Source organism: Gavialis gangeticus, unplaced genomic scaffold (assembly GCF_001723915.1).
Source record: "Gavialis gangeticus isolate Ggan-Ray unplaced genomic scaffold, GavGan_comp1, whole genome shotgun sequence".
NCBI lineage: Eukaryota > Metazoa > Chordata > Crocodylia > Gavialidae > Gavialis > Gavialis gangeticus.
In genome coordinates, this window is record NW_017729008.1 from 34,253,457 (window position 1) to 34,266,192 (window position 12,736).

Genomic DNA, 12,736 nt, shown 5'->3' on the forward strand with positions numbered 1-12,736 from the left:
TCTCGGAGGGAAAACCCAGCTGGAAGAAGATCTTGGTTAGGGCATCAGCAACCATAGGTGCCTCTGTGGAGGTGAAGGCAACTGCCTCCAGATACCGAGTGGCAAAGTCCACTAAAGTCAGGAAGTATTTCTTCCCTCTACGAGTCTTATGCCTCAGAGGGCCCACAATGTCTATCCCCAATCTTTGGAAGGGTTGATCAATGATAGGGAGGGGCTGTACAGGAGCCTTTCTCTTGTCCCCACTTTTGCCCGTCCGCTGGCATGTCTTGCAAGCTCTGCAGTAGTCTGTCACATTCTGGGCAATTCTGGGCCTGCAGCCACTGGTGTGTTTATTCCCTGCCCATGTTACCAGCACACGGTAAATCATGAGCCATGGAAAGCAATTGATGTCTGAACTTACGAGGTACTATGAGCTGGTGATGGGGTTCCCAGGTCTCAGCATGGTTCTTTGGTATCCACAACCGATAGAGAAGTCCCTTATCCCAGACCACCTGTTCCCTCTTATCTGGGGTGAACTCTTGTCTCTTGCTCCTGAGCCATCTGCCGGAGGTCCTCCAAGCTGGGGTCCTCTAGAACCTCCTGCTTGAACTCCTCCTGCCCAGCTAAGCAATCAGCAGGGAGTTCTGGTGCTCCTGTAAGAAGTGCACCTGCACCCTCGGGGGTGTCCTTTAACTTCTCCCCAAAAGTCTCAGTTTCCTCTGCCACTTACTGATCAGACTCCTCCCTCGGTCTGTCACTTAACCCAACCTCGAGGTCACTGGTTTCCTCAATGGCCAAGGGCTGGTTGCAGTCAGAGGGAGTCTGAGTCTCTCCTTCCTCCTCCTCTGCCTTAGTAGCCAATTGGGGGACCAGGTCCTGGGAAGTTTCCACTCCTCCCACCTTAGCCTTTTGGCTCTGTTGACAAGTCACCACATTAACATGGTAGGGCTCTAGGAGGTAGCCCTCCTCCCTTTGCAGGTATTCTAGCTCCATAACATCATGTTCCACCAGGATGGGAACAGGAGCCCTTTCCAGCACCCCCAGTTCTAAGCACATCCCGCAGCCTCTCCACTCGATGGGGGACAGGTTACTGGTACCTCAAATGGCGGGGACCCAACACCTTGAATGGTAAGGGTCCTCCCTGGCACTATATTTGCAGCTGGCATTGATAAATGACACACTGGACCCTGTGTCCTCTTCCCCGACAAGGGTTCTCCCATTTACCATTATCTTAGTCCCGTGAAAGGCCATCACCTCCTCTGGGTTTGTAATACTCTAGCAACAGGCACACCCCTCAGAGTGGCTCGGGGCTGCCCCCTCACTGCTTACAGCTGTTGCATGTCTGACTGGCTTGAGTTTGTTGCTTATCTTTGGGCAGTTGGGACTGATGTGGCCTGGTTCCCTGCAGTTATAGTGCCCCCTCTCTTCTGAATTGGGTGGTTTGTCCGAATCTGGGGCTGCCTTGCACTCAGCAGGATGTGGCCCTCTTTCCTCCTTTGGGCCTGGCCCTCCCTTTCCCCCTTTTTGGAACCCTTTCTGTTCCTTCCCAAAGTAGGGAGGCTTCTTGTCCAGCCCCTCGTGATTTAGCAACAGCTGGTCCACAATTTCAGTGGCCTCTTGGATGGTTTTGGGGGCCCTGTTTTTGACTAGGGTTTTAATCTCCCTTGGACAGCAGTGATAAAATTGGTCCAGTGTTTTGAGGCTTAGCGTCTTCTCTCTATTGTCAGCCTTGGCTACATTTGCCCATTTAAGGATGGAGTCCCACACCTGGGCCGCAAAATTGACCATTGTCTTCCCTGGTTGTGGAATGGTATTCCAGAATTTTTTCTGGAAATAATCTGGTCCTAACTTGATTGTTGAACACACAGCATTTTTAAAGGCATAATAGTTATCTGCTGATTCCAAGGGCAGGCTGTTCAGGACCACAGACATGTCACCCTCTACCAGAGCAGCCATGTGTTTCATTAACTCTTTCTTTGGCAATTTCCATCGGTGCACTTGGTTTTCGAAGATGCTTAGGAACACTTCTGGATCATCCCCGTCTTTGTAGCGAGAGAAGACTGGGGTGTTCAGTTTGCAGGGTGAATCTAGTGTGGGCTGGGTGCCTGCAGTTTCAGCATTTGTCTTCATCCGGAGTACTGCAAGCTCATGCTCCCATTGGCGCTGAGCCTCTCTAGCTTCATGCTTGCTCTGTTCCTTCTTGTGCTCACGCTGTTCATCCTCACGCTGGTGCTGGGCTTCCAGCTCCATCCTTTTCAACTCTAGCTCATGCTTGAACTTGCACTCTCGCTTCTCAGCTTCTAGCTGCAGCTGGTATTTCTGGAAGTCCCACTCAGAGGGTGGCCCCTCAGTGCCCCTCGTGGATTCTGGAAGGACACGCGGGGGTGATCTTGTAGCCTGATCATTATCACACAGGATCTTAATCAGGTCTTCTCTCTTTTGCTTCTTCTTTCATTAGATCTCCCAAGTCAGCCACCGCCAGGTGGTCATACTCGTCAGCCATCCTAGCTATCTACAGTGTCTAGTTGACCTGATGCCAAATTAGAAATTGTTTGCTCAAGGGTTTTCAGTGACTCTATTCCCTTCCCCAGATTATGCCTTCAATACAGCAGGTTGTCGTATCCCGCCCTAACACCATGTGTGGTGGGCCAGTAGGGAGCACTCCTGCATTGAGCTACCCACCTGACTGCACCCAACCACCTTCCAGGCTTTGAGTGCCTCCCTGGGGTGCCTCACATCTGGCCGAACCCCTTCCTGGAGCACACCCGCTAGCCTGGGGGTAACACTGCCACCACCCAGGGTTGGGCTTGATTCTGGCTCTGCACACCCTGGTAAACACAGGCCTAGTAGCCCTCGAGGGTACTTGATTCACTTCAAGAACTTGGGATGCTTTCCTCAGTCAGAAGCAAAAGTAGTGGTCTCCCTTAGTCAGCTGAATCAAGGGGACCCCAAGACATAATCTAGACCCACTCCCAATAAATCTCCCATGCTAGGTACAAGGGGGAGCTTTATTGGTTACAAGAGGTAGGGTTGGAATAGGGTACAGCAATATCAGAGAAATCCCATAGAGCAAACCGGCATGGCTGGGTAGCCTTTGATCACACATCTGAGTTACTACAAGCTATATATCTAGTAAGATCTCAGGTAGCTTACTCACAAGTATCATCCAGAGGCAGGTAGAGATTCCCTCTGGAGGCAGGTAGTTCCCTGATCGTGAGTTTTGAGAGAGAGAGCAAGTTTCAGATGGTCCAGCTCCTCTCTCTCTCTCTCTCTGAGTCTTCCTCATGGCTGCTGCCCCCTCCTCCTGGGCAGTTTTTAACTTATATAGCCCTTATGACCTCATTTACCTGGTCCAATGGAGGCCAGCACCTGTTGGCTGTCAGTCAACCAATTTGACATGCATCACTAGTTGCTGGGTGGACTGGCAGTTCCTAGCTCTCCAGGGAGCCCAAGCCCCTCACCCAGGTACATGATGCAAGTCACATAGGCAGAGGGAGAAGGTTTCCTACCCCCCTGCCCTTCCTCAGGAATGTATCCAGCTCAGGTTACCTAAAGAGATAGGGTAACGTGTGTACCCTCTGCAGGGCCCATCTTAACTAAATTGTCACAGAGTAGAGTTTTTGGGGAGAAACAGAGGTGGCCTTCTGCCACAATGACACAACTGCGCAGTTATGGTAAATCTCATCTCCCCGCTCTTATTTCAGTAGTGTCCAGGGGCCCTATATGAGATCTGATATGCCAGGCTCTCTCTATACAGGAGTTGGCAGTGTTTTGGGAGTGGTCAGCTGAAATAATACAGCTCAATCTGTGGCGCACTGGTGCTAATGACCTGACCACTGGCCCTTCTCCCCACCAGCACGTCATCTGCCACAGAATCTCTCCTCTGCCAAAATGTGGTCAAATTGCCTCACTGCTGAAATGCCATGGATATCTGGAGTTTTGCAGGATAGATTAAACAACTTGGTGGTGCAGATCTAGCCTGCAGGGCAAAGGTTGATGACTCCCGCTCCATGACCCATCGTACTTACCCACTATAGCCCTAAACATGCAAAGATGTATATCCCATTTAGCTTGGGTGCAACTAAATGCAGAGGCAGGGGCCTAAACAGATCAGAGGTAAGGAGGTTGAGATAAAAGGATTAAAACCAGTCCAGATCAAGAGGGATATCTGTCAATCACTTATCAGTAAGAAATTGCATAATAGCGAGAAAAATGAATGTGCTACTGAATGAAAAGCATCTCCAATTACATTAGAAAACATGTCACTAAATCAAGTACATCCCTTCTTGAACTAGATACCATCAACAACTGAAACAGTCTAATACACTAAAAGGCATTCATCACCTACTGATTGAATCACATCACCTAGTAAAATAACAATCAATCCATGCATATAAAATGCATCTCTTGGCCTAATAAATTAAATGCAGAGCAGGCTAAAGCTGATGCAGCATTTACTGAATTATGCACAATGCGGACTGAACTCATTTTACCAGCTACCGAATCTGAAACATCAACTGCCACCAGATGCATCAGCTTTCTGGAAAATGCCAATCATGGGAGTAGGGCGCAACCGCTGTCAGGAAATGTTTAGGTCAACAACAGCTACAAAGTAACAGCTATTTGCTACAGCTGATGACAAAGGTTCAACAAGAGGGCAAAGCTGCCAAGATCTCAAACATCTGGAGTCTGATAGTCATCACCAGTGTGTGCACATGCATCAGTGTTAGAAAGAGAGGCATAAAGGGATCAATTTAAGTATTCTGTAGCTTACTGGAAAGGGAGAGCAGCCTATATAATTTTCAGCATTTTTCAGGGAAGTGTGGGGTGAAGAAATGAAGGATTTTAGTTTTTCTTGAAATAGATCTCTCCTGGTTTTTAAAGTAAAAGTGTTTCCTATAGGCAATAGATACATATACACATAAGCCTAGCCTCTTTTCCAGGAGGAATGCCTAAATCTTTTACAAACAACACAAACCATTTTTTTTATAGGTGCACTGGGATTGAAATGGATCTGGCAAAAACCATTCAGGTTGGCCTTGTCTGAATATCATGGCAAATTCTGAGTTTTCGTTCGATTAAACTGAATGCAGAACAGCTTTCTGCTCTGGGAAGGAAAGAAACCATCAAATACGTACACACTGCCAAGTAGGAAGCTGCATATGCATACACACAGCTAGTCACGAAAACACCCTTCAAGGTGATATACAAATAGGGGATAGAAAAAAAAAATACAAAGGCATCCCTGATGGGACGTTGTGGACTATTTTGTTTAATTTTTGACTGATTACCTATATAGTACTACTGACGTACACTGCCCAGTGCAGACACCTGGGCCATAAATCCTAGTACATATTGGTTAAAACTTCAACCACAAACCTTTTTACATGGCCAGTTAAGCTTCAGTGCTTGCAACTGCCAGAAACTCTATGCCATGTAAAGCCACTAACTGCTTAATGGACCAGTTAAACCTCATCATTGTAGTGCACCAGTATTGCTATATCCTGTGAAACAAATTCCTGAACCCCACATTAACTTATACCTGATGCAGACAAAGGACTTAGGGCTGGATCCAACATGCAGCCATAGAGATGGTACCATATGCTTGCTGAAGATCTGTTTAGTTCTAAGTTAAGAGTAATTCCAATCAAATGGAGATGATTGAGAGAAGGTATGTGAGTGAGGCTGGTAGTATTTGAAAGCTGGACTTGAATGGATTTATATTTAAGGAAGGTCTTGAAGAAGGACGGTGAAGTTGCTTGGTTCACTTGGGGACGGAGAGCAAATTTCAGGTCTTTATTTTGGAAAAGCACACAGAAGTCTTGCTAACTTCCCAGCTATATGGCCCCTTTCAGGTCTGCCCTACAGAGCCAGAAGTCTCAGGAGAACAGACTTTTTTGTGGTATTTTGTTTGCAGTGCTGAGTTGTGGTGAGTACTGAAAACAATTGAGAAACATGCACAAAAAAAGCTCCTTTTGCTTGTTTTCTCAGTTGCAAGTTTCAAGGGAATGATGCAGTTCGTGCAACTTCCCCCAAATCCAATCTGCCTATCTGGGAATTGTCAAGGAAGGAAACGCATTTACTTTACATTTCTGAACAACATATTCGGAGAAAAGTCAAAAGGCCTTGAGAGGTGTGGACAGTTGTCTAGTTTACTTCCAGATTAAGGCATAAGGCCTCACCTTCAAGATTTTTCTCTGCTTGTATCGCTGTCCGACATTTGCAGGAGAATTTCTTCTTGCTCTTCAGGGGACCAATTCCTACCAAGTGTTGTGAAGTCTTTGTTGCCTGTAACCCTCAGGTCCAGATTTTTTAAAATGTATTTAGGCACCAAAATCTCAATGAATTCAGTGGGAGATGGATACCTGAATGTTTCCAAGAATTTGGCCTTCAGGGCACACTCAAAACCTTCTCCATAGGACTGTATCTGGGGCTGCCCATTGCTGCCCTAGGCCAACTACAACCTAGGAAGCACATTTTGACTCTGAAAGTCAGTCTGCTTCCTGACCCATGGTGAATTTTGGAAGGAGGTGTCCATCTACCTAATGCAACATATGGCCTGCTACATCCCAGCTTACCCATGTGTCAGAGTGCATAAGCCTGGGAAAAACGGGATGTTGGGTTTATTTGCCTATCCAAGCTGAGAAACAGTTGCTCTTTGGATGCTCTCTTCCCCCAAAGCTTATAACTACCTCAGGGTAGCAAGTGGCCTCTTTATGCCTTCTTGCACTCCTGTCCAAGCCTACAGAACAGGCCAGAGGTCAGCAACATTTTTGGGCAGAGTGCCAAAAACACCTGCAACCTTGACTTGTAAAGTGTTGGCATGCCAGGGGCAGACACCAGAGGAACTGTGGGGGCCCAATCCTTGTTGTGGCAGCTCAGCCTCATCCCTTTCCCCAAGGAACAAGTGCCAAAAAAAATGCCTTCCCATGCCATGCTCTGGCATGCATGCCAAGGGTTGCCTATTCCTAGAATAGACTGTGATCCTGTCCTCAGTTTAGACAATGGTAGCTATCGGGTGCCAGGCAGCCCCTCACAGGATAGTGCCTACAGAGCTCACCATTAGTTCAAGTAAAGCAAAGCAAATGCAGCATTGGATTTTATATTTCAATCTAACCAAAGGCTAGATACAGCCTCGGCAGCACAAAGAGGATTTACAACTTTTAACAAGCAGCACTCTATAAAAATAAAATGACTTCAAACACAGTATTAAAGCTTTCCTCTGAAAAGCTGTAATGTAAATGTTATACAGAGTGCACATACATATACTCTACATGCATTTGGTATTTGTACTGATTTATTAAAAATAGAACCTAACCAGGGTTGCTTAGTTCTGCATGGAAAGGAAACAGCAGTAAATGTAAGGTAACAGTTGGGTCAGGGTATTGACTCACATAGGAAGTCAGATATACTCTGCCATTTTCTGAAGGTTTATGTCTTGAAAGTGTCAAGTCCATAATAACTCCTTAATGTGGTTTTAAAAATACATGAATACAAGGGGAAGGCTTTCCTTGTCTTAATATAGAGGGGGGCATTTTCAAAAGCATTGCCTATGATTCTAATGCTGTTTGCATGGCAGTCGGCATTAAAATTCCAGTGGCCTTCAACAAGAGCTGAGTTAGGCCAGTGTTGATTGCTTTTGAAAATACCACCCTATACAAATAGAATAAAATTAGGAAGCTTTGTCAATAAGTTCGTTTCAAACTGGATGCTAAAGGAAAAGATCTGGAATATGAAAAATAATGAATATGCCATGAGGCAAAATTTTATGCTGTCAGAGGAAGCAGGGAGATGTCCAATAGATCTTTTTCATTTCAAAAGTTGATGAGTCCATGAACTTTCTCTCCTTCCAGTACTCGCAAGGGAAGGGACTCTGCTGGTTCTCATAACACCTTGGTATCTCCCTCATACACACATGCACATACAGAAAACACTTAACCTCAGTCACAGCCTGACAATTTATACCATTTCTCTCTCCTTTAATTTGTCTCTTCGTAAAAAACCACAAGCAGTAGCATTTACCAGCTTGTAGCTGAATGCTGTATGGGGCTCTCTTTGTAGCACCTGATTTCACTGGTTAGTAAAGCTTGCAGCTGAGCATCACAGAAGCCAGGCTGATTGCACTGAAATAGCATCATCCCTGCTGGTACTGGGTGAGAGAGAGGTCAAATTCAAGAATCAAAGCTTGCACACTGGTAAGATAGTAAAGAGCATAACGACCGGTGATTGTTAGGTCCTGTGGTTTAGTTTTCCCCAGTTTAGAAAAACAATGTAATGTTGACTCATTAGATTTTACTAGTGTATCAGCCATTGGCCTAAATGATCAAATCCTGCTTCCATTTTATGGCCAGCCAGGACCAGCACCTAGGCAAGGAACAAGAATTACACATAAACTAGTATAAGTGCTTAGAAACCAGTTCAAATCTGTAACATAACAGAAGCTCAGTGCACAGAAACCACTTTCAAAATGGCCAAAACTAGTTTAAGATAAATCTGGATGGATGTAGTATCAGATTCAACTGATTTAAATTAAATGGTTTATTGAACTTCTGTCCCCAGTCTCCTCCAGATTCAAATTAAATCACAGTCCTCCAGCATCCCAGGATGCTTTGTACCTCTCCCATAAACCTCCTCCTCACAGGGGGACTAGCCTTGGCCCAAGATGTCTGCTCCAGCTGAGCAGGGAGGTATGCTCTAGCACCTCTCAGCTTCTGGCCTGGGCTACTGCAGGCATTTGGCTGCATTTCTGGAATCAAAAATGAATGTCTGTGCACTTGCCTATTGGTTCAATCTGTGCAGCTTAGACTAAACTGCCAAAATTGAATCAATTCGAACTTGGGTTTTTAACTGTCTGTACTTCACTGTAGTGACCACATAACCTAGAATTCTCTTCTCTATTTCCTGTATTAAACCCAGTGCTTTCTAGACCACCTTTCAGGAAAATATCTAATTTTAATTTAAAACCTCATTTGATAGAGGACTGGCACATCTCCTGGTAAGCTGCATGAGCATTTAATCACCCCTCCCCGCCTCCACCCCCCCCCCCTTAAAATTTAGCACCTAATTCCAAACTTGGAATTACATAGCTTCCATTTCAAATCACATTTTGTTATGCCTTAGACTGCTAGATTAAAAAACTTTTAGAAACCTCCTCCCCATGCAGGTAATTAATGCTCTCAATTTTTTTGGTTCTGATGAATTAAGCAGAAGTGTCATTGCCTTAACACTTTCAACCCTGTTGCAGCAACCAGGAATTTACCTAGAAAGCTGATGGCAGCAAGCCTAGAAAAATGGGGTGTTTGGTCTTTTATGTACAGGTTTATTGCTGTGAGTTGAAAAGCAGGTAGGCTATGAAAACAGGCCTAATCAGTACTACACAGATGGTGGTCTCAAACCCAGCTGGCTCAGTAGGAAGAGCATGCAACCACATGCAAAATAACCAGATTTTGTGTTCAAAATTTAAAATTCAATTTATAATAGCAATAGAGGAAAAATGCAAAAATTGTATGTGTGGCTAGAAAACAAAATCCAAGCAGCAAAAAAATACCCACCCTGGTGGTGCATCAATATAGCATGTGGCATTTGAACCTTAAATTAATTTCCTTTTTTCTACCTCAATGAAAATAGGTACATTGGGAAGCTGATTCTTTGCCACACTGGGGCGAGGGGTGGGAATCAGGAGTAGCAGCTCCAGTGTAGTGAATGGGCCAATTTCTACATGCATTTGTTGTCATGCCTATTCAGTATTTGATTGAGTGCATAACAACAGAATTTAAAATGAAGTAAATGGAAGTAGAATTTGGCACTCTGGATTCACACCAGCTGAGAAGGTTCATCCTGCACTTCAGAATTTGATAAAAAACCCACTGATGCCAGCAGACAAGCTCCCATTGACTTCACTGCATGCCGGACCAGACCGATATCCCTAATCAAATAGGGAATATGCACTATTATTTTTCAAAGAAAACTTTAGCTGAAGAATTCCATAACTTTCTGAGCGTCTGGTATGTTCACTACAATGGTCCGATATTAATCAATAAAAAACAGTAGCTGTATATGCACATGCATTAGTTACTGAGTAGAGAAAAGCAGTAGTGGCAACTTATAATAGATACTTTCAGTTCCAAACAGGCCCTTACTATTCGAGCTAGAGGGAAATCTAATTATTTATCATAATAAGGATATTTTTGTAGACCACCGACCGCCAGGGGAAATTGTAAGTCCCTCACCAGGTCTGGTTAAGGCACCGTACTGAGATTTGGGAGCTGTTTAAGTCTTAGATCTATCACAGACCTCTGTGACCTTAGGTAAGCCTGTAAATCCCTTTGTGCCTTCATTCCCTGTCTGTAAAATGGAAATATTCATTCCCTTCTGCACACTGATTTGGGGTGGATAAATTAGTTTCTATCTGTGAGGTGCTCAGGTATGCCAGTTACAGTGGCTTAGCTCCTAGAAAAGCAGATACAGTTTTGGTGCCGTCAATCATAATGCCAAATTTTAGGCCACTTTCATTTGAATATATATATATATATATATATTCATATTATCATTTACTATTTGTACTACAAAACTGTTTAGAGGCTGTAATCAGAAGCAGGGGGCCCATTTTGTTAGGCACTGTATACACCACACTGAAAGACATTCCCTGCTCCAAACAATTTGTAGTCTAAATATATGATGAGAGGCAACGTGCAGATACAGACAATAGGAACACCGAAGGCAAGAGGGGGGCATTTAGGCTTGGCATTATTAACAGGCCTATCCAGCATTAAGACTGTGGTAAACATCATGGTCAAAGTTTTAGCTCTGTTCCCCACCCCACAAAATCTGGCATTGTTTTCATGTGAGAAAGGTCATCCAGTGGACCTTGTTATAAGGATTAAATGTCTCCCTGCTGGACCAAATACTAGCTACAATGTAAAACATAACTGTATGGTATGTCCCTTTTAAAAGTGAACCTCCTGGACAAGAAAAAGTCAAAGTAAACCACAAAGAAGCAAACAAAACAGCTATTGTACTTTCATACTGGGGTTAATAATGTCCCATCTGAACACAGGGTGGTGGGGAGGCAGGTGTTAATTCCATCAATAATTTTCTGATTAGCAAAAAAAAAAGTGGCTTGAATCTTTTGCCTGTACTGAATGTCTGAAACCATATGAAGTCATAACAAGATGGATGTTACTTCTAGAATGAAGATGATTTCAATAATTTTGTACAGTTGAGCAAGCCATTGCTAATAGTAAGTGAGGCTTATTTTCATATGATTTTCAAGTGGGCTCTGTTTTACATTCATTTGAGTTACATATTCATATGGCTTTGACATCCAATTGAAATGCACAATACACAATGCACAAAGATTAAAGGATCTCTTCTATCAAAGTACTCAAGAGCTCTTCAACCACTCCTTGTTACACTTCTTATTTAACACACCCTTTTCTTGCTGTCATTTGCTATAGGTTCACTTTAGCCTTTATTCATGTACGTAGTTTCTGCCTCCATCCAGCAGTGCAGATTTTGTCAATAAAGCAGAAGTTTGGGAGAGTGAAATAGAAGCACAAGCTACTGAGTGTAAATGTGAGATCAAACAAACTATCATAGGGTTTTACGCTGCCTCCTTTCACCAAAGAACCTGAGTACCTTCCATGTATAATCATCACCCAGCAGTCTGTGCTGCCCAAGTGCAGGGGGCTGGACCTGATGATCTGTAAGGATCTTCCAGCCCCTAACACCTATGAAACTATAAAAATGATGTTCCTTATGGAATTCATGGTCTATGACAAACGTTCAGTCTTTTAGTGCCTGAGATGGGGATGTTTTATAGGTAGGACTGAGAAAATGACTCATTTTAACTCATTTTAATTGAGTACTGTCAACATGATCAGCAAATGTGAAAAGGAAAATGTGTTGAGTATAAGGAGTTTAGAAACCGAGGGCCTGTGCCTGCAAGGCCCTGCATGTGTTCGTGAAAGGCTGGGCCCTAATTTTATTTTATTAGGGACCTCCAGGATATTTTGGTAGATTGAATATAGTCAATATTGGGCCTTGCGGGGTGAGCAGTCCTTTGGAACTTCTAAAGACATTAGACTGGATAAAATGGCTGCAGTGAATAAGAGATACTGGCCACAGAAACTTTGAGCAGTGCAGTTTTTTGCTTCCTCACATAACCTAGCAAGTACAAAAATCTGTATGATAGCCATATCAATACGCTGAGAAAGTATATACCAGATGGAAGTAGATACATAGCTGGTTGGTAAATATAGAAGGTGGATATTATTGTGCTCAAAGCGTAGTCACCAATGGATCAACGTGTAGTTTGAAGGAGGGGTATCAAGTGGGGTTCCCTGAGATGTCTCAGGTCCAATATTGTTTACCCTCTTGATTAACAATCTGGAGAATGGGACCGAGTGTGTGCTTAGCAAATTAGCAGATAACATCAAGTTGGGTGGGTGCACCACATAGCATTTCCCTCTCTGTGTCTGTAATAGTCTATATAGTGCCCTCCCCATTTCCCATGCCACCCTCCCTTTTTCTGACATAATGGGTGACTCCTGCTTCACCCCACCAATGTGGATGCTAAGGAAGGTCCCCGTGTCCGCTGAGCTCTCCACCTATGGGCTCCTTCAACGCTACAGGCCAGAATGCTCCATCCCATGCCCAGGGATGGGCGCAGGCAGCAGAAGTTCGAGGAAGGAAGGGAGCCCAGGGACTCCAGTGGCAGAACAAAGGGGGGAGTCATGTCTGGACCAGTAGCTCAGGG

General features: G+C 44.3%; 1 long non-coding RNA gene across 1 annotated transcript; it reads right to left on the minus strand.

The window, feature by feature from the left end:
- Positions 1–8: 8 nt before the first annotated feature.
- LOC109292315 lies at positions 9–9,214 on the minus strand. The gene is made up of 3 exons (XR_002096103.1): positions 9,205–9,214; positions 5,941–5,951; positions 9–311 (listed from the first exon to the last, which is right to left on the minus strand). It is a non-coding gene; the product is annotated as an uncharacterized LOC109292315 (long non-coding RNA).
- Positions 9,215–12,736: the final 3,522 nt, after the last annotated feature.